General features: G+C 42.5%; 1 protein-coding gene across 3 annotated transcripts in view; it reads left to right on the top strand.

The window, feature by feature from the left end:
- The window catches only part of LOC141123368 (cytosolic phospholipase A2 gamma-like), a 214,629-nt gene that overhangs the window by 60,789 nt on the left and 138,311 nt on the right, over positions 1–15,529 (top strand). The window lies entirely within an intron of this gene.

Genomic DNA, 15,529 nt, shown 5'->3' with positions numbered 1-15,529 from the left:
ATGCGTCAACCACTACAGAAGCCACCTGGTCTTCCCGCACTGCTGGTTTACCATATCAGACCTGAAGGCATTCACATTTGCTTTTGCTGTGATATGCCTATGTACACTGTGAGTACAACCATTTGTCATTTTTATTTGGAATGAACATTATTTTGGTAATGTGCTAGGTCAGTGCACCCTTCTCTTGCTACTTTTTTACAGTTTCAAGGATACCCATAGTCCTGATTTGGGCAGCAAGGCCGCTGGCATAGAAGGGATTTAACTGGACTTTACATCTCCAGGCCTACCACTTGAGCGCAGGAGAATAGATTTTTAAATATATACTGATAGGCCAGCTGATGAAGGTATGTTTTCAGCTTGTCAGCTATAGCTATAGTCTCATATAAGCCAAATTGCTTCCCAGTGCGTACAGGACTGTGACAGTAATAAATCCCCTGTCAGCACTAATAGTCCTCCTGCATTGTCTAGTCTAATGCTGCCCTACTATATACTCAACACCATCTGCTAAAAGCCAGGCTCAGCCTGTGAAGTCCTTAAAGGAGAAGTCCAGCCTGAGCTTTTTTTGGCTGGGCTTCACCTCTGGGTCACAGGAGTACTATTGGTTTTGTACTCCTGTGACCCGTTTTCAGCAGAGAGCTGTCTGAAGTCCACTCTCCACTGACATCACCAAGATCAGTCGATCAGTCGTCATCCCGACTTAGGTAGTCTGGATCCGCCAGCTGCCTGGGCTAATGGCAGTCTCTGACTCTCGGCGAGCCGCTCCCTGCCCCTCCACAGCTCAGAGCTCCAATGAGAGTGGAGGAGAAGAGCAGGAGAGCCGTTGACTGAATGGCAGAAGCTCTCCGCTTGGGGAGCTGTGAGAACCGAGCCATCAGCGATGTTCAGTGGCTCAGTTTTCAGTGAAGAGGTGGCGGGGGACAGATGCAGCATCCACCTAGGTAAGTATGAATATGGGATAAAAATTCCCATACTTCTGTTTTAGAGCATGTCTCCATCCAGAATAAGAGTCCATATAACGCAGCTGGTAGGACCTTAGGCTAGTGCAGGTGGAGTAATGTGGGCAGACTATAGTAGAAGACAGTGCAAAGATGTATAGCCATGGGGCTGTCATATCACTGTTTATAGGTGGTGGGAGGGGGGTAAGGTGGTTTTAACTGGGAGGGTAGGTGGGTGGTTTCTGGGGGGGGGGAGTAGGAATAAGGGGGGTGTTGGGAGGACTGCTATTTGGGGAGGAAGGCTTTTGGGTCAGGGTTCCATCCTGGTCAACTCACCATCTGGTTTGAGTTTTTTTGTCCATTTGGTTATTATTTTTATAAAAGAAGTTGTGGTAAACCTCTTGTAGGTGTCATATCCTTGGTTGATGCTTTTGTTCAGCCACAAATAAGTCAACATGATTTGGCCATCCTGGCATTATCCATGACTGAAGAGATTATGAAGAGATTATGGATGATCTTGCGCAGATGGCTGTGACTGAATGATTGGGAACTGCTGTCATTACCAATACAACCACCTAAGTGGAGTATAAGCAATAATGACATTTAAATGGTAGGTGTGGCGATGTTCTGGTGACACAACCCCTTGCTCAGGGTCTGAGATAAGCCAATGCTGCACCTCCACATATATACACATGTATAGCTTTTTTCAATTCAGAGTTCTATCAACATAATATATCCTCATTTTTCCCATGAAGATCATGACATTTAGTCCATTCATTTACCTCAGTAATAATCAATTCACTTATCTATTAGTAATATCATCTTGATTTTGTTTCTTTTAATTTTTCCACTTGGTTTCAAAATCATCCTCATAAACATTATAGCATCTCAGCCTAATAATAACGCCATTTAATTAGTCATTCTAGTGGTTCCATAATTTTATATACATATTTCTAATTTCAATTATAGCCCCATGACACTCATTAATAAATACTGATTCACAGGGGTTTCATTGGCTTGTTCATTTTCATTTAATACAGTGGTATTTTTATTTCATTTTATTTCATTTTTTACATATATTGTGTTCTATATTTTTTTTATGATCATATGCATTGGTATAGCATGGGGTGTCCCCTAGATGACCATTCACGGCAGATCCGGCCGGCATTCACAAATGGAACATGAAAATCAGAGTAGGTCACGGGGATATAACTCATCTATTAGAGGGGGAACATATGCACATGTATTTTAGGTTGATCCAGGTCGATCCCATGTTTTCACATACAGTGTGCTTGAAAAACAATATATACACGCATATAATTCAGCAATCCCCATTGCACATAACTTCCCAGACTAACCAAAAATGGCAGCCATCACGTGACCAGGGTCAAAGATCACCACATGCTATGTAAGCATGTAAGTGTGGCAAGATGGCGCATCTCCAGGTGACGTCTTGATGACAAAACGCTTATGGAGGAGCATCTAGTGTCTTTGCGTCACTTCTGGTTTGAGCGCGAATCGTCTGGACTTCCTGGTTTTATGAGCTTTTTACTTACTGAGACAATGTGACTATGTCTTTTATCGTCTACGCATAAATAAACACTTTTTTAATACGGAATAATGCTATGGAATTATTTCTTTCGTACATGTCGGTGATGTGGAGTAACATCTAAAAGCGTAAAGAAAGGACTGATCTCTAAACAGCACAGATCCGGATATTGCTGAAGAGTGGAAGTTTAATACCCCTGCGAGGGGTGAGTAATTCCAATGAGTGCATTTCCTATAGGGGGCACTATAAGAAGCACAAAGGAACACGTTTGAAGAGCACCTGTCACTTTTTAGAAATTTACATTCCGTGAATTTCATTTTATTTTTATATTTACATATATGGACTGAATATATATATATATATATATATATATATATATATATATATATATATATATATGGAGAGAGAGAGAGAGAGAGAGAGAGAGAGAAGCACAATGGAACACATTTAAAGAGCACCTTTCACTTTTTTGGAAATTTATAACTCGTGAATTTTATTTTACTTATTTATTATTTTGATATGGACTGAATAGCACAGCATCAATTTTAGGTTTTCTATCTCATATACCAACCAGCATGGTTTTAAATCACAGTATCACTCAGCACTTGGCACTTTGTTGCAACATTATTTATATAGCGGGTTTATGTTCATTTTTATCATTGCATGTCATATCTGTATAGTAGATTCATGTTTTCATATAGCACCAGATTTCTACCACACCAGAATTTTATTAGATCTTGCATCTGTATAGGAGGTGAAGCATTGGCTTATCTCAGACCCTGGGCAAGGGGTTGTGTCACCAGAACAGCACAACACCTACCATTTAAATTTCATTATTATTCATGACTGTTATGACTAAGGTCTGAATGGCTGAAACATGTTGACTTATTTGTAGCTGTAATACTCTGCATTGAATAAAATGTATCACACTGCTGATACAAGCCGTGGTGCCGGATTCTTTCTCTGGATCAGATGTTATGAGTATCAGCAATCTGAGTCATGTGTAAGGATTAGGGATGAGCCGAACTACCTTGGGTTTGGCTTGAAATCGATGGAAGCTGAATCTGTCAAATTTAAAATGTAAATTTAAACTGCATAATTTTTTTTATTTGTAAATGTCACTCTTACTGTAGCACATTCTACAAGAATGAAAATAGAAAATTTGTATATGCTCCCCTCCAGGGAAAGAGGGGGGGAGAACTTGCATCCCCCCTGAACAATACCAGGCCAGGTGCTCTAAACATGGGGGGAGGTAGCTTGCCCCCCCAGCAAAGTGCACCTGCTCCCCACATTGATGAGCACAAGGTCCTCTTATCAACCCTGGCCAGTGCTTGTGGGAGTCTGCTGGTGGTTCAGGAAAAAAAAGATGTACCTTAGAAATAAAGATAGCCAAATGTTTGACAAGTGCCTTATTAAAAAAAAATGGAACTTTAGAAAAAGTATTTCCCTCTTTGTAAATTCATTATCAATCATGATGCATGCTGACTGGCTTAAAAATCAAATCTGTCCGACACATGACTGATCCAGATGGTTCCACTAGCGAATGATAGCTCCACAAGGTGGCAGGGATGGTGGTGACATCATTGCCCATATATGTGTAGCACCCTAATGTTTAGGCAGGGTTGCTCCTAAATTTACCTGCCAGGTGTAGTTACCTTGGCTGATTGCTAGGGGATCAATTCACTTCATCCTAAGTCTGGAATTTCTGCACTTCTCTCTTCTGCCGCTAGGTGGCCGGGTACCTGATGGCATTAGATAAGATAAGGGGTGACACTTGAGAAGTATCTGTGAGTGCCAAGCTAGGGACCCATCGGAGAAGCGGGAGTGACGCTTGGGGAGGATACTAAAGTGAAGAAGATTGGAAGAGCTCATTGGCAGTGAATCAGCAAGTCTAGAGAGAAAGACTGGGAGCTCAGTGAGTTGAGGATCTGTGAGAAGTGACTGTATGAGAGTAAAGGAGTTTGTTACAACTTGTGTTAGGAACTGTTCTAAAACTGTTGCCATAGGAGACAGCATTCCTACACATGCAGATGTGTTGTCTTGCTGGATGCCTTTCCCTGCATGGCTGTCCTCCTATAGTAGTCTCAGAGTCTGCTAATTAGCATTGCAACTACCTAAGGGTGGCCTGGCCCTAACCCTCTCTCCCACAGTTCTGTTCAAGAGAAATAAAATCTCTTTGCATTCAAGAAGTGTCTGACTCCCATGAATCTATCTTGCATCACACCCACTATGCCTTACAACCCACGCTATACAGAAGGATGTTAGCAGCTCTTGGCCTTGGAGGTTCACATTAGACTGAAGGAGGCCTGGGACCTTGTTACATATGAACAGTGGCCATATTTAGGCAGTGATGTTACTGCTATTACCACTCATTTGTTTATGTGGCTGCAGAGTTCCAGCCATGTAAGGCAATGTACCTGTGGGTAGGTGTAGCTGGGACAGCGGCAGTAAAGACAAAGAGTCTGAAAAGGTTAAAGATGATGGGTATTATTGCAGTTTGGTGCTTTGAAGTCTTTCTTTCGGTTTCCCATCTCCCATTTCTTCTGCTATCTACAGTTTAGACATATATTCAGTGCCCAATTTGGTACCTCCGATGTTACCCTTCCAGTGGGTGACTGACATGGAGGCCTTTCTCCATGATGACACCTTACCTAAGGCACTGTCAACTTTATACAGTATAAGGTACAAAAAGATGCACAGTCCAGGCTGAGAGAGTCAACACCACATCCCTAATAGAAACAATTGCAAAAAAGAGAAACCAGTTGAATTGTAAAGGTGATACAGAATGATCACCAGTGCACAATCATTAGTTAAAAGACATTTTTATTACAAAATTCTTTAAAAATTTGAAGTTGTGATCTACATATCCATTTTAAAATCATTAGGAAAATAGTAAGAACATTTAATCAAACCCAAAACACTCTGAAGTTAGAGATCCCTCTTTGTGTTTGTATACAATAATCTTGAGTTGTTGTTAGAGAACCTCATAACATAATAATAATGTGTAAAGCTTCACACAAGGGAGTAACAACTCATCCCGATGCATTTCACCTTTATCGGCTTCTTCAAGGGCTCAAAGGGGTGTAATGACAATGGGTTAAATTGTAAAATAGATTGTGATTTAGAAGGGTCCAAAGAGGAGTCTCCCTCTATGTAGTCAGACACCAGAAGGGAAAGGACCATATAGGCCAAGCGATTCCACCAGCCAGGAAGCTCCCCCAGGGGGCCAACGAAACACAGCCCCAAAACAGTGAAGAGGAGGGAAATTGGGCACCAACCCCACTCAAAATGAGTATCCAAACACCAGCCTAAATAATATATGTATGTATTCCCATTGGAAGGCAAAAATGGGCAGCTACATCAAAGTTATATAGGCTATCCATTTGAAGGACACCATCTCAGAGGAATGTTGTCAGTTTGAGCAGAGGTTTGCAACAAGGATATTCCCAGATCTATATACCTTTGATGAAGCTGCCCATTTTTGCCTTCCAATGGGAATACAATATATACACTATTTACGCTGGTGTTTTGATACACATCCCCTGTTTTGGGGCTGTGTTTCGTGGCCCTCCTGGTGGAGCTTCCTGGCTTGTGCAATCATTTGGCCTATATGGTCTTTCCCTTTCTGGTGTCTGGTTACATAGAGAGAGACTCCTCTTTGGACCATTCCAAATCACAATCCATTTTACAATTTAACCCATTGTCATTGCACCCCTCTGAGCCCTTGAAGAAGCCAACAAAGGTGAAACACGTCAGTATGAGTTATTCCTTTCTTGTGTACAGATTTACAGACTATCATTATGTTATGAGGTTCTCTAACAACAACTCAAGTTCACTGTATACATACACAAGGAGGGATCTCTACCTTCCCGGTGTTTTGGGTTTGATTAAATGCTGTTACTATTTTCCTAATGTTTTTAACCACTTTCATACCGGGCCTATTCTGGCACTCCTCTCCTACATGTAAAAATCATAATTTGTTTGCTAGAAAATTACTCAGAACCCCAAAACATTTTATGTTTTTTAGCAGACACCCTAAGGAATAAAATGATGGTCATTGCAACTTTTTATGTCACACGGTATTTGCGCAACAATTTTTCAAATGTGTTTGTTTTTTGGAAAAAAACAGTTTCATGAATTAAAAAATAAAAAAACAGTAAAGTTAGCCCAATTTTTTTGAATAATGTGAAAGGTGATGTTACGCCGAGTAAATAGATGCCCAACATGTAATGCTTTAAAATTGCGCACACTTGTGGAATGGCGCCAAACTTTGTTACTTAAAAATCTCCATAGGCGATGCTTTAAATTTTTTTACAGGTTACCAATTTATACAGAGGAGGTCTAGTACTAGAATTATTGCTTTCGCTCTAATGCACGCGGCGATACCTCACATGTGTGATTTGAACGGCGTTTACATATGTGAACGGGTTTTGCGCGTGTGTTCGTTTCTGTGCGTGAGCAGACGGGGACGCTTTAATTTTTTTTTTATTGTTTATTTTACTTAATTTTTTTTTAATTTTTACACTTTCTCTTTAATTTGTTTTATTTTTTGATCACTTTTATTCCTATTACAAGATATGTAAACATCCTTTGTAGTAGGAATAGTGTGTGACCGGTCCTCTTTATGGAGAGATGTGGGATCTATAAAACTTCACATCTCTCCTCCAGGCTGGAACAACCGAGATCCAAAAAATTTTTACAGATCTCTTTCTTTCCAGCTGAGATCTAGGCTTTGTTTACTTCCGCGGCCCAGACGTGACGTCATAACATCGGGCCCGGGCCTCCGTTAGTCATAGAGATGACTGGGCAGTATCTGTTCACCGGAAATCTCTATGATCATCGGCCAGCGCCGGCGGATTCTTTTTCTGGGTCGCCGTTGGCAGAACGATCAGGTGGCTGAACTGCTTTTATAATCGTTCTTACGGTGCAGAGAATCGCCGATTGAAAAAGATGATATCTGAATGATGCCTGCAGCTGCACTCGTCATCCAGATATCCCCACTGGAGGTCAATGACATCATATGACGTCCTTGGGCTGGAAGGGGTTAAAGGGAATATGTAGATCCCAACTTCACATTTTTTTTAAAGAATTTTGTAATAAAAATGGATTTGAACTAGTTGTGCACTGGTAATCTAGTTGTGCACTGGTAATTTTTCTTTCAAAGATTTGTATTTGTTTAATACAAAAGTACATGAAATACACTATTTCCAAGAGGCAATGAAAAACCGTTGTGATTACATGTAAAACCAGCGATCAAAGAATAGTAAGACAGTAAACCCTGGTTTGGCTTCGTAATCCTTGAGAGGCCATCTCGCATTTTGACTATTGTAGCCGGAACTTTGGGGGAAGTACTCCCGTCACCCCTAATGGGATCATACTGTGCCCGGAGGACCATCCCAGCAATCTATGGTGAGGCGATGGGCCTTGCGGAGGGTAGAGAAGCACTAGAACCAAACCTAAACACCTCGTGGGAAGAACCATTTGTCAAACTGTCATTAGGGTAACTGAGCCATGGGTCCACTTTGAATGTTATAATAGACCATAGTGTGGGAGAAAAGGGAAAGAATAGAAGAAAGTGGTTAGTCATGAGAAGAGAAAAGAAGAGGAAGAAGAGCCAATCAACGGGAAGGGAGGTATTGGTTAAGTGATAGCGACTATTTGTTAGACCTGTATTCCAGGGATGAAAGAAATGGCCACATGCAGGGCCCAAGGTTCCCAGATAGTTTCAAATGTAGAGGTTGTATCCGTTAAGATGCTAGTCAACTTCTCCTGGGACATAATCCATGAGATCTTTCGTTTGGCAGCTAAGAAGGAGACCCTGGGTTGTTTCCAGGCTTTGGCTATAGTCAGCTTGGCCCCTAACAGCATAAATGGATCAATTTGCTGTTGGCCTTAGACATCTTAGGATGGTTCGAGTTAAGGAGAGCAATGGCTGGGGTTCTTGGGAGCTGGTAACTTGTCACTTTTTGGATCAAGGCAAACATCCTGTTCCAGAACGACCTAATTCTAGGACACTCACACCAAATGTGGGCCATTGGTGCCTATGAGTTGGCAACCATGAAAACACTGAGGGTTTGCTGTGGGAAAATGGTAGCCAGCTTTGAGGGATGAGATACCATCTGATCATTACTTTAAGGCTAGATTTGATTAGGGAGATGTTCCTAATCCCCTTGAAGGATCTAGAAAAGGAGGTTTGCCATCTCTTCAAATCCCATTGAGTTTGAAGATCATTTTGCTAAGCCACCATATAGCAAGTGACTGGTAGATGATGGAGATTCTACCCCTCTGTTCTGCGGCCTGTCCACACCATAATTCGCAAGGTGTGAATCTGGGTGGGGCGGGTTTTCCCTTCCAGATCTTATGGAGAAAATGTTGTATTTGTTGAAATCTGTATTGTTCCAAGGTCCGAATCTCAAGCTGCTGAGCACAGAGGCTCAGCGTAATTGGTCCAGAGGGAGTGAAAAAGTGGCCGATGCAATACAACTCCTTGTCCAACCACCATTTAAAGGATTTAATGTCTTGACCGGGGATGAAGTCTGGATTGTGAAAGATATGAGCTAGGGGCCGACATTCAGAGGTCAAGGTGGTCTCAGGTCTTATTTTATCCCATAGAGTCAGGGTTTGTGATAGGATAGGCAATAGTATTTGGGGGTGGACCCATAGGAGATAATCTAAGGTGTAGGTGGGGGCCTACACCTTAGTCCAGAGTGACGTAACGCCGCATACGGGGCGGAGCTACAGTACCGACGTCACCCGCTGCCATCTCTTGCCGACAGGACGTGAACAGCCTGTCTCCTGCCGTAGCCGGCCTGATTTGTGATCCATCACTCGGCACAGTTAGATGCCTTTGCTACCTTTTATTTACTTATTCAATAACTTTTAATAAAGTCTGAAAGGATTCAATGACGGATCGCTCTTAGATTCCTTTTTACTTTCACTTTCTTCATGTGAAACCACCGCTGAGCATTCTGCCAGTCTGCATACGGATCCACCTTTTGCCTGACGGGATTCCCCGCTCTCTGGATGGATATCCCCTGGCTGATGATCACTAGCCCAGCTGTTTCTTCTTGGGTTCACTCATGCTGTTTCTGACCCCCTGTAATTAAGGGGTCCACCGGAGCTGGTAAGCACAATTATATACATTGATTTACTTCTCCCTATCCATCGGGTGGAAAGAGCCATCTGTCAGTTCCCAGAAGAATTTTGTTTGCAGTTTTTATGGACTTTAGTGTACAATTTTAATAATTTTATTACTGTTCCATGACTATTGGACTCTGAATACATTTTAGCCTTGATATATTTTGCGCTGCACTTACTACAATTTAAGATGTAGGTGGGGGCTGCCTGTCTCTCTATTTGTACCCAATCTGGTTTTTCAAGTCTGAAGTACATGGTGGAAATTTGCGCTATTCTTGCTGCTTGAAAATACCATAACAGGCATGGTATACCCAACCCTCCCCATGTCCTAAGTTGGAATAGGGTTTTTTGGGGTATCCTGTGGCCTGAACCCCCCCAGATGAATTTATTGACTTTCCTTTGGAAAGATTTCATATGATCTTTCCTTATATTGATTGGGATGGATCTGAATAGGTAGAGCAGTCTGGGGAGGAGCGTCATTTTTATGGAGTGTGTCCTTCCTAGCCAGGATAGTTCCCCCCTGGCCCAGTTTTTCAGGTCAGACTCTAGTTTCTGGTACATGAGAGGGAAGTCTGATGAGTACAAATGTTCTATTTTGGCCGTGAGAGTGATCCCCAACTATTTAATGGAGAAGTCGCTCCACTTAAACTCAAAAGAGCTTTTTAATGTTGTGACTGTTTCTGGTTTAGGAGAAATCTTTAGAGTGTGGGACTTAGTGTAGTTTACCTGGAGGCCAAAGACAGCTGTAAATTCGTTCAATAGTTTGCAAAGATTGGGAAGAGTTGTAATTGGAGAAGTTATAAATAGCAGCATGTCTTCGGTGAACAGGCCGCATTTATGGATTTGTGAGCAAGTTACTCCTTGGATGTTGGAGTTGGAGTGTATGGCAATCGCCAAGGACTCAATCGCAATAGCAAAAATTAAGGGGGATAAAGGGCAGCCCTATCTAGTGCCCCTAGCTATACTAAGGGATTTTGAGTAATGTCCCTGGAGGCAAATCATAGCTTTCAGGGAGGTGTAGAGGGAGTGGAGAACACCCATGAAGCGCTGGCCAAATCCCCATTGCTCCATGAGGGTGAAAATATAATGCTAGTCGATCAAGTCAAAAGCCTTGTGTAAATGAAGGGATAATAGCATTCCTACTTGTTTGGGGCCCTTATCCCAGCTAGATTGTAGTGGGGAAACAATGTATATAGCTCTTCTGATTTGGTCTGGCTTCTGTCTACCAGGGATAAATCCCACTTGATCTTTGTGGATGCACCGGCTAATGAAGGAAGCTAGGCATTTGGCGAGAATTTTTGTTAGGATCTTTAGGTCATTATTTATGAGGGAGATGGGTCTATAGTTCTCCACCTCTTCCTGGTTTTTGTCCAGTTTGGGTATTACTGTTATGTAGGCAGTGTTGAGTTGAGGGCCTAAGGGAGAGCCCAGGGCTTTTGCATTGAAAAATTTTGCCAAGTAGGGGGCAAGAGTGCCAGCGAATGCCTTGTAATAAGGTGCTGAAAGACCATCAGGTCAATGGGCTGAACCCTTCTTGAGATTTTTTATGACCTCCATTATCTCCTCAACTGAAAAGGCTGCCTCCATCAGATTTTTATGATGGGTCGGTAAAGGAAGGTCCTTCAGGAAGTTAGAGATTATTGGGCCCTTGTCCTTGGAGGGTCGTGTTGTAGAGCTTGGTGAAGAATTCATGGAAGGCTTTGAGTATTTTATTTGGATTGGCTGTAGGGGGTTGTCCAGCTACCCTAAGTTTGGAGAGGGTGTGGATGCGATACAGAGGTGAAAGCTTAGAAGCTAACATAGATCCAATTTTGTCTTCTTCTGTGAATAGAATTTGGCCCCACTTCAGCGAATGTTTTTCTCCACTTTTGCTGTGAGTGCTAGGTTAAGCTCTAATCTAGCTGCGTCTAACCATTCTATTGAGGCCTTAGATGGGCATTTCTTATGTTTAGTTTTTAGGGTTGCAAAACGTTTTTCCGATTTGTTGATGTCCAACAAGTGATCTGACCAGACAGTATCTTTGATGGTTAATTTTTGGGTGGAAGGGATGAGGCTTAGGGAAACCAGGATATGGTCAATCCTGGCATAGGACTTGTGGGGGCAGGAATAGTGGGTATAGTCTCTTTACGTGGGATTCAGTTCCCTCCAGATGTCAACAAGGACTTGTGAGTTAAGAAGTCTAGCTATTTTGAGACTCACCTTAGTGGGGCGTGTCAACTTGGTCGGGGGGTTTAGACCTGTCTAGCCCCTGGTCAAAAGAAACGTTTCAGTCCACTCCATAGATGACCGTGCCCTCCAAAAGGGGGTTCAGGGTTTTGAGAGAGACTGGAAGAATTTAGTTTGTGCCTTATTGGGGGCGTAGTAGAATACTATGAAGTATAACCGTCCCTCCACTGTTCCCTTAACTAGGAGAAATCTACCCTCCGGGTCTCTGTAATCTGCGATGGGGGAGAATTTACTCTGCTTTGAGAATAATATTGCTACCCCTTTGGTCTTGTTTGCTGCATTCGCTAGCTAAAATGTTGGGTAATATGCGTGTAGGAATTTGGGGTTGTATTGGGCCGGGAAGTGCGTCTTCTGAAGCAGAACAATGACAAGTTTTAGGGAGTAGTAGTTTTCAGATGCTTTCCTCCATTTCTGGGGGGAGTTTAGTCCCTAAGCATTATGTGTAGCTTTCCTGAGATCCGTTCCTGTTGGGTTTGAGTTAGCTATGAGAACAGAGGGGTTTGATCCGAGTCTGGAACCAAGTACACATTGCAACCTGTTGATTGGCTAGAAAAAGAGGAAGAGTTAGAGATAGATGAAGAGAGGAGAGTAGACATAACAGGAAGAGGCGTCTTCTGGGAAGAGCAATCAGGTTTGGCATGGAACACTCCTGCCAAACTTCTACCGAAAAACATTGGCTGCCCCGTGATGAGGGCCGACAACCCATCCCACAGAAACAGGGAAGCTGCTACTATGGGATAGGTGGAGGCACGAGGGGGTCTCCTATGTGAAACTGTAACATTAATTAAACACAGCTAATAGTAACTTGTCTGTAGAACAGTACGTGAAAGAAATAAAAGGGAAGAAATCACTAGAACTCCCTCCGGTGTATCTCCCGCCCCCCCCCCCCTTGTGGGGGGGAGAGGGAGGACTCCCAGAATGAACATAGGACATGCTCATGGCACCAAGACTACCCGTTCCGGGCCCCGAATGCGATATACATTATTGTCCCCCAGCTCATGGGGAAATCTGGGTTCCCGGCACCCCTGGAGCTGAGCTCGAGGGAGGTTGGGAACGCTCCAGAGTGGAGCTCTAAACTTTACATTATCTAGGACCCTGAATTTGGCATTTGAACCTTAACAGCACTTAGGACAGTTTGTAAGGTAAAATGAAAAAACTTGTCATCATGTCCTGTATGTTGCTTATGACCAATAATGGGAAAAGAACTTGGAATGTAAAAACCAGGGGGGGCCAACAGTTCGGCAACGTAGGTTAAGAGCGCGTAACTCCATCAACAGGTGGGACCACTATCATGGAAGAGGTGAACAAATGTGAGTAGGGTGTTTGTTGACTCGAGCTGCAGTCTTAGGGAGGCCTGCCTTCTTTGCATCTCTTGGTCTTTCCTTTGTTCAAGACAGGGGTAACCAGGCTTGCTGAAGGGGGGCGCTTGGTGGAGCCCACGGTTGCAGTGGAAAAGTCCATGGGTGCTATCTGTGATATGAGATGTAGGAAGAGCTTTTTGCCATCTGGCAAGTTTGAGAAGGAATGTGTCTTGCCCTGGAGTGAAAATTTCACGGCAAATGGAAAGGCCCATCGATACTTAATGTTTTGTTGAGAGAGGACTGTCAGGAGTGGTTTGAGAGTTCTCCGATTTTGGATTGTTGAGGGGGAAAGGTCCACAAAGATTTGCATTTGGTGCCCCTGGCATGTCACCTTTGGCTTGGTGCGTGATTGTCGCATGACTTCTTTTATAGCGTAGAAGTGTGGCTTTACGATTATAACCCTAGGGGCACCATCTTTTCTGGAGGTTTCCAGGGCCCTATGAGCTCTGTCCAACTTCAGGCGGTGAAGGGGTGTGTTAGGGGTTAAATCCTTGATGATCTCTTGACCTGGAGGGGAAATGTCCGTGATGGTCTCAGGAAGGCCGCAGATTCTGAAGTTATATCTTCTGGACCTGTTTTCCAAGTCATCGGTTCTGGAAAGGGCTGTTTTGAGCTGGTCCTGGAGGACCTGAATGTGGGCTGAATTCTGGTTCTGGATACCATAATGCCCAGTTTGTTTTCTATGGCCTCCATTCTGGATCCCAGGTTTATAAAATCAGATTTAATGTCTCTTGATTTTTGTCGCTGTGTTGGCTAGCCCCCTCTCTAGGAGGTCAGGGAGGTTGAGGAATAAGTCTGCTCATGGTGTGGCTGGGTCCTGGCCTGGCAAGCCTGGGGAAGGGGTCGCTAGCAGGTGAGTTTGAAAAGGCCAGACTGGGGACAGTGTATAATTCTCTGTGGCGTGGCCCAACAGGGACTCTGTGGAGGCTGGACAGGGAGCCAGGTGGAGCTGTGGACTGCCGTGGGTCACCTAGGAGTAGCTGAAAGTTGCTGGAGCTAGGACTTGCCTCTGATCCTGGAATCCCTCTGTGTAGGCTGCGTGTGGCTGAGCTGCTGCAGTGGAAACTATCCATCTTGGTACACCTGCCCCACACTGACGTGTCGAACTGTGGCACGAGGTCTCATCTGGCGGCCGGTCTGGGCATCCAGGAGTGTGCTAGGGGTCTCAGGGGCCGGGATGGCTCGTTGGTGCTTGTCCTGGGTGGCAGTGTTCTGGGCTGTGTGCGCCATGGATCCGGGGTGAAGAGCTCCGGGCTTAAGCGGCCATCTTGGAGCTCCCGCCCTGGTTTCTCTTTTTTGAAATTATATACAGTATAAGCAACTGTTTATAGACACAGTTCCACTGCTATGTCAGAATGCCCAGTTTGTTAATGTCCCCCAAATGGATGGTGATTGGGATGATATGTGGGAGCCCCCCTTTACTAGATTGATAGAGACCACCTTATTCATTACATTGTAAAGAAATATGGAAAATAGAAATGGGACTTTACATGAAGCATGTCATTGTGATTGATGGAAATAAATATACATCTAAAAATTAATTCAATTAATTTTAATTTATTTTGATATCATAATCCCCCAAGGGTAGCCCATGATATTTATAAGCATAATAAATAAATAAATGAATAATATATCATTTTGAATATAATCATAAAAACTTATTAACATGATAATAATAATACATTTAATGCAAAAAAATTGACATAATTAATACAATAGATGCAAATAAATATATAAATAGAATTACAGATCATAGATACATAAATCACGTAATGGATATACAAACAATTTAATAATAGCCATGAAACGCATTGAGTTTACAACTTAGGATGCCTAGACAATGTCTGTTTCAATCATGAATTTCAATAATATTATTATTAAATTGGTTGTATATCCATTATGTGATTTAGGTATCTATGATCTGTAATTGTATTTATTTATATATTTATTTGCATCTATTGTATTATGTCCATTGTTTGTTTGCATTAAATTTAATATTATTATTATTATAATGATCATATTAATATTTTTTATGATTATATTCAAAATTATATATTACTCATTCATTTATTTATTATGCTTACAAATATCATGGACTACCCTTAGGGGATTATGATATCAAAATAAATTTAATTTAATTAAATACATTTTTAGATTTATTTCCATCAATCACAATGACATGCTTCATGTAATGTACCGTTTCTATTTTCCATATTTCTTTACAATACAATTAGGGATAGAGGCATGCCATTGTTTAAATCAAGGTTGTGATGGGTCACATTTGATCTTAATCTTCCTTATTCATTACCTGCACAGGAATT

This window comes from Aquarana catesbeiana, linkage group LG01 (assembly GCF_042186555.1).
Source record: "Aquarana catesbeiana isolate 2022-GZ linkage group LG01, ASM4218655v1, whole genome shotgun sequence".
Lineage (NCBI taxonomy): Eukaryota > Metazoa > Chordata > Amphibia > Anura > Ranidae > Aquarana > Aquarana catesbeiana.
The sequence above is the reverse complement of the archived record's forward strand: the minus strand, read 5'-3'. Positions and strand labels throughout refer to the sequence as shown.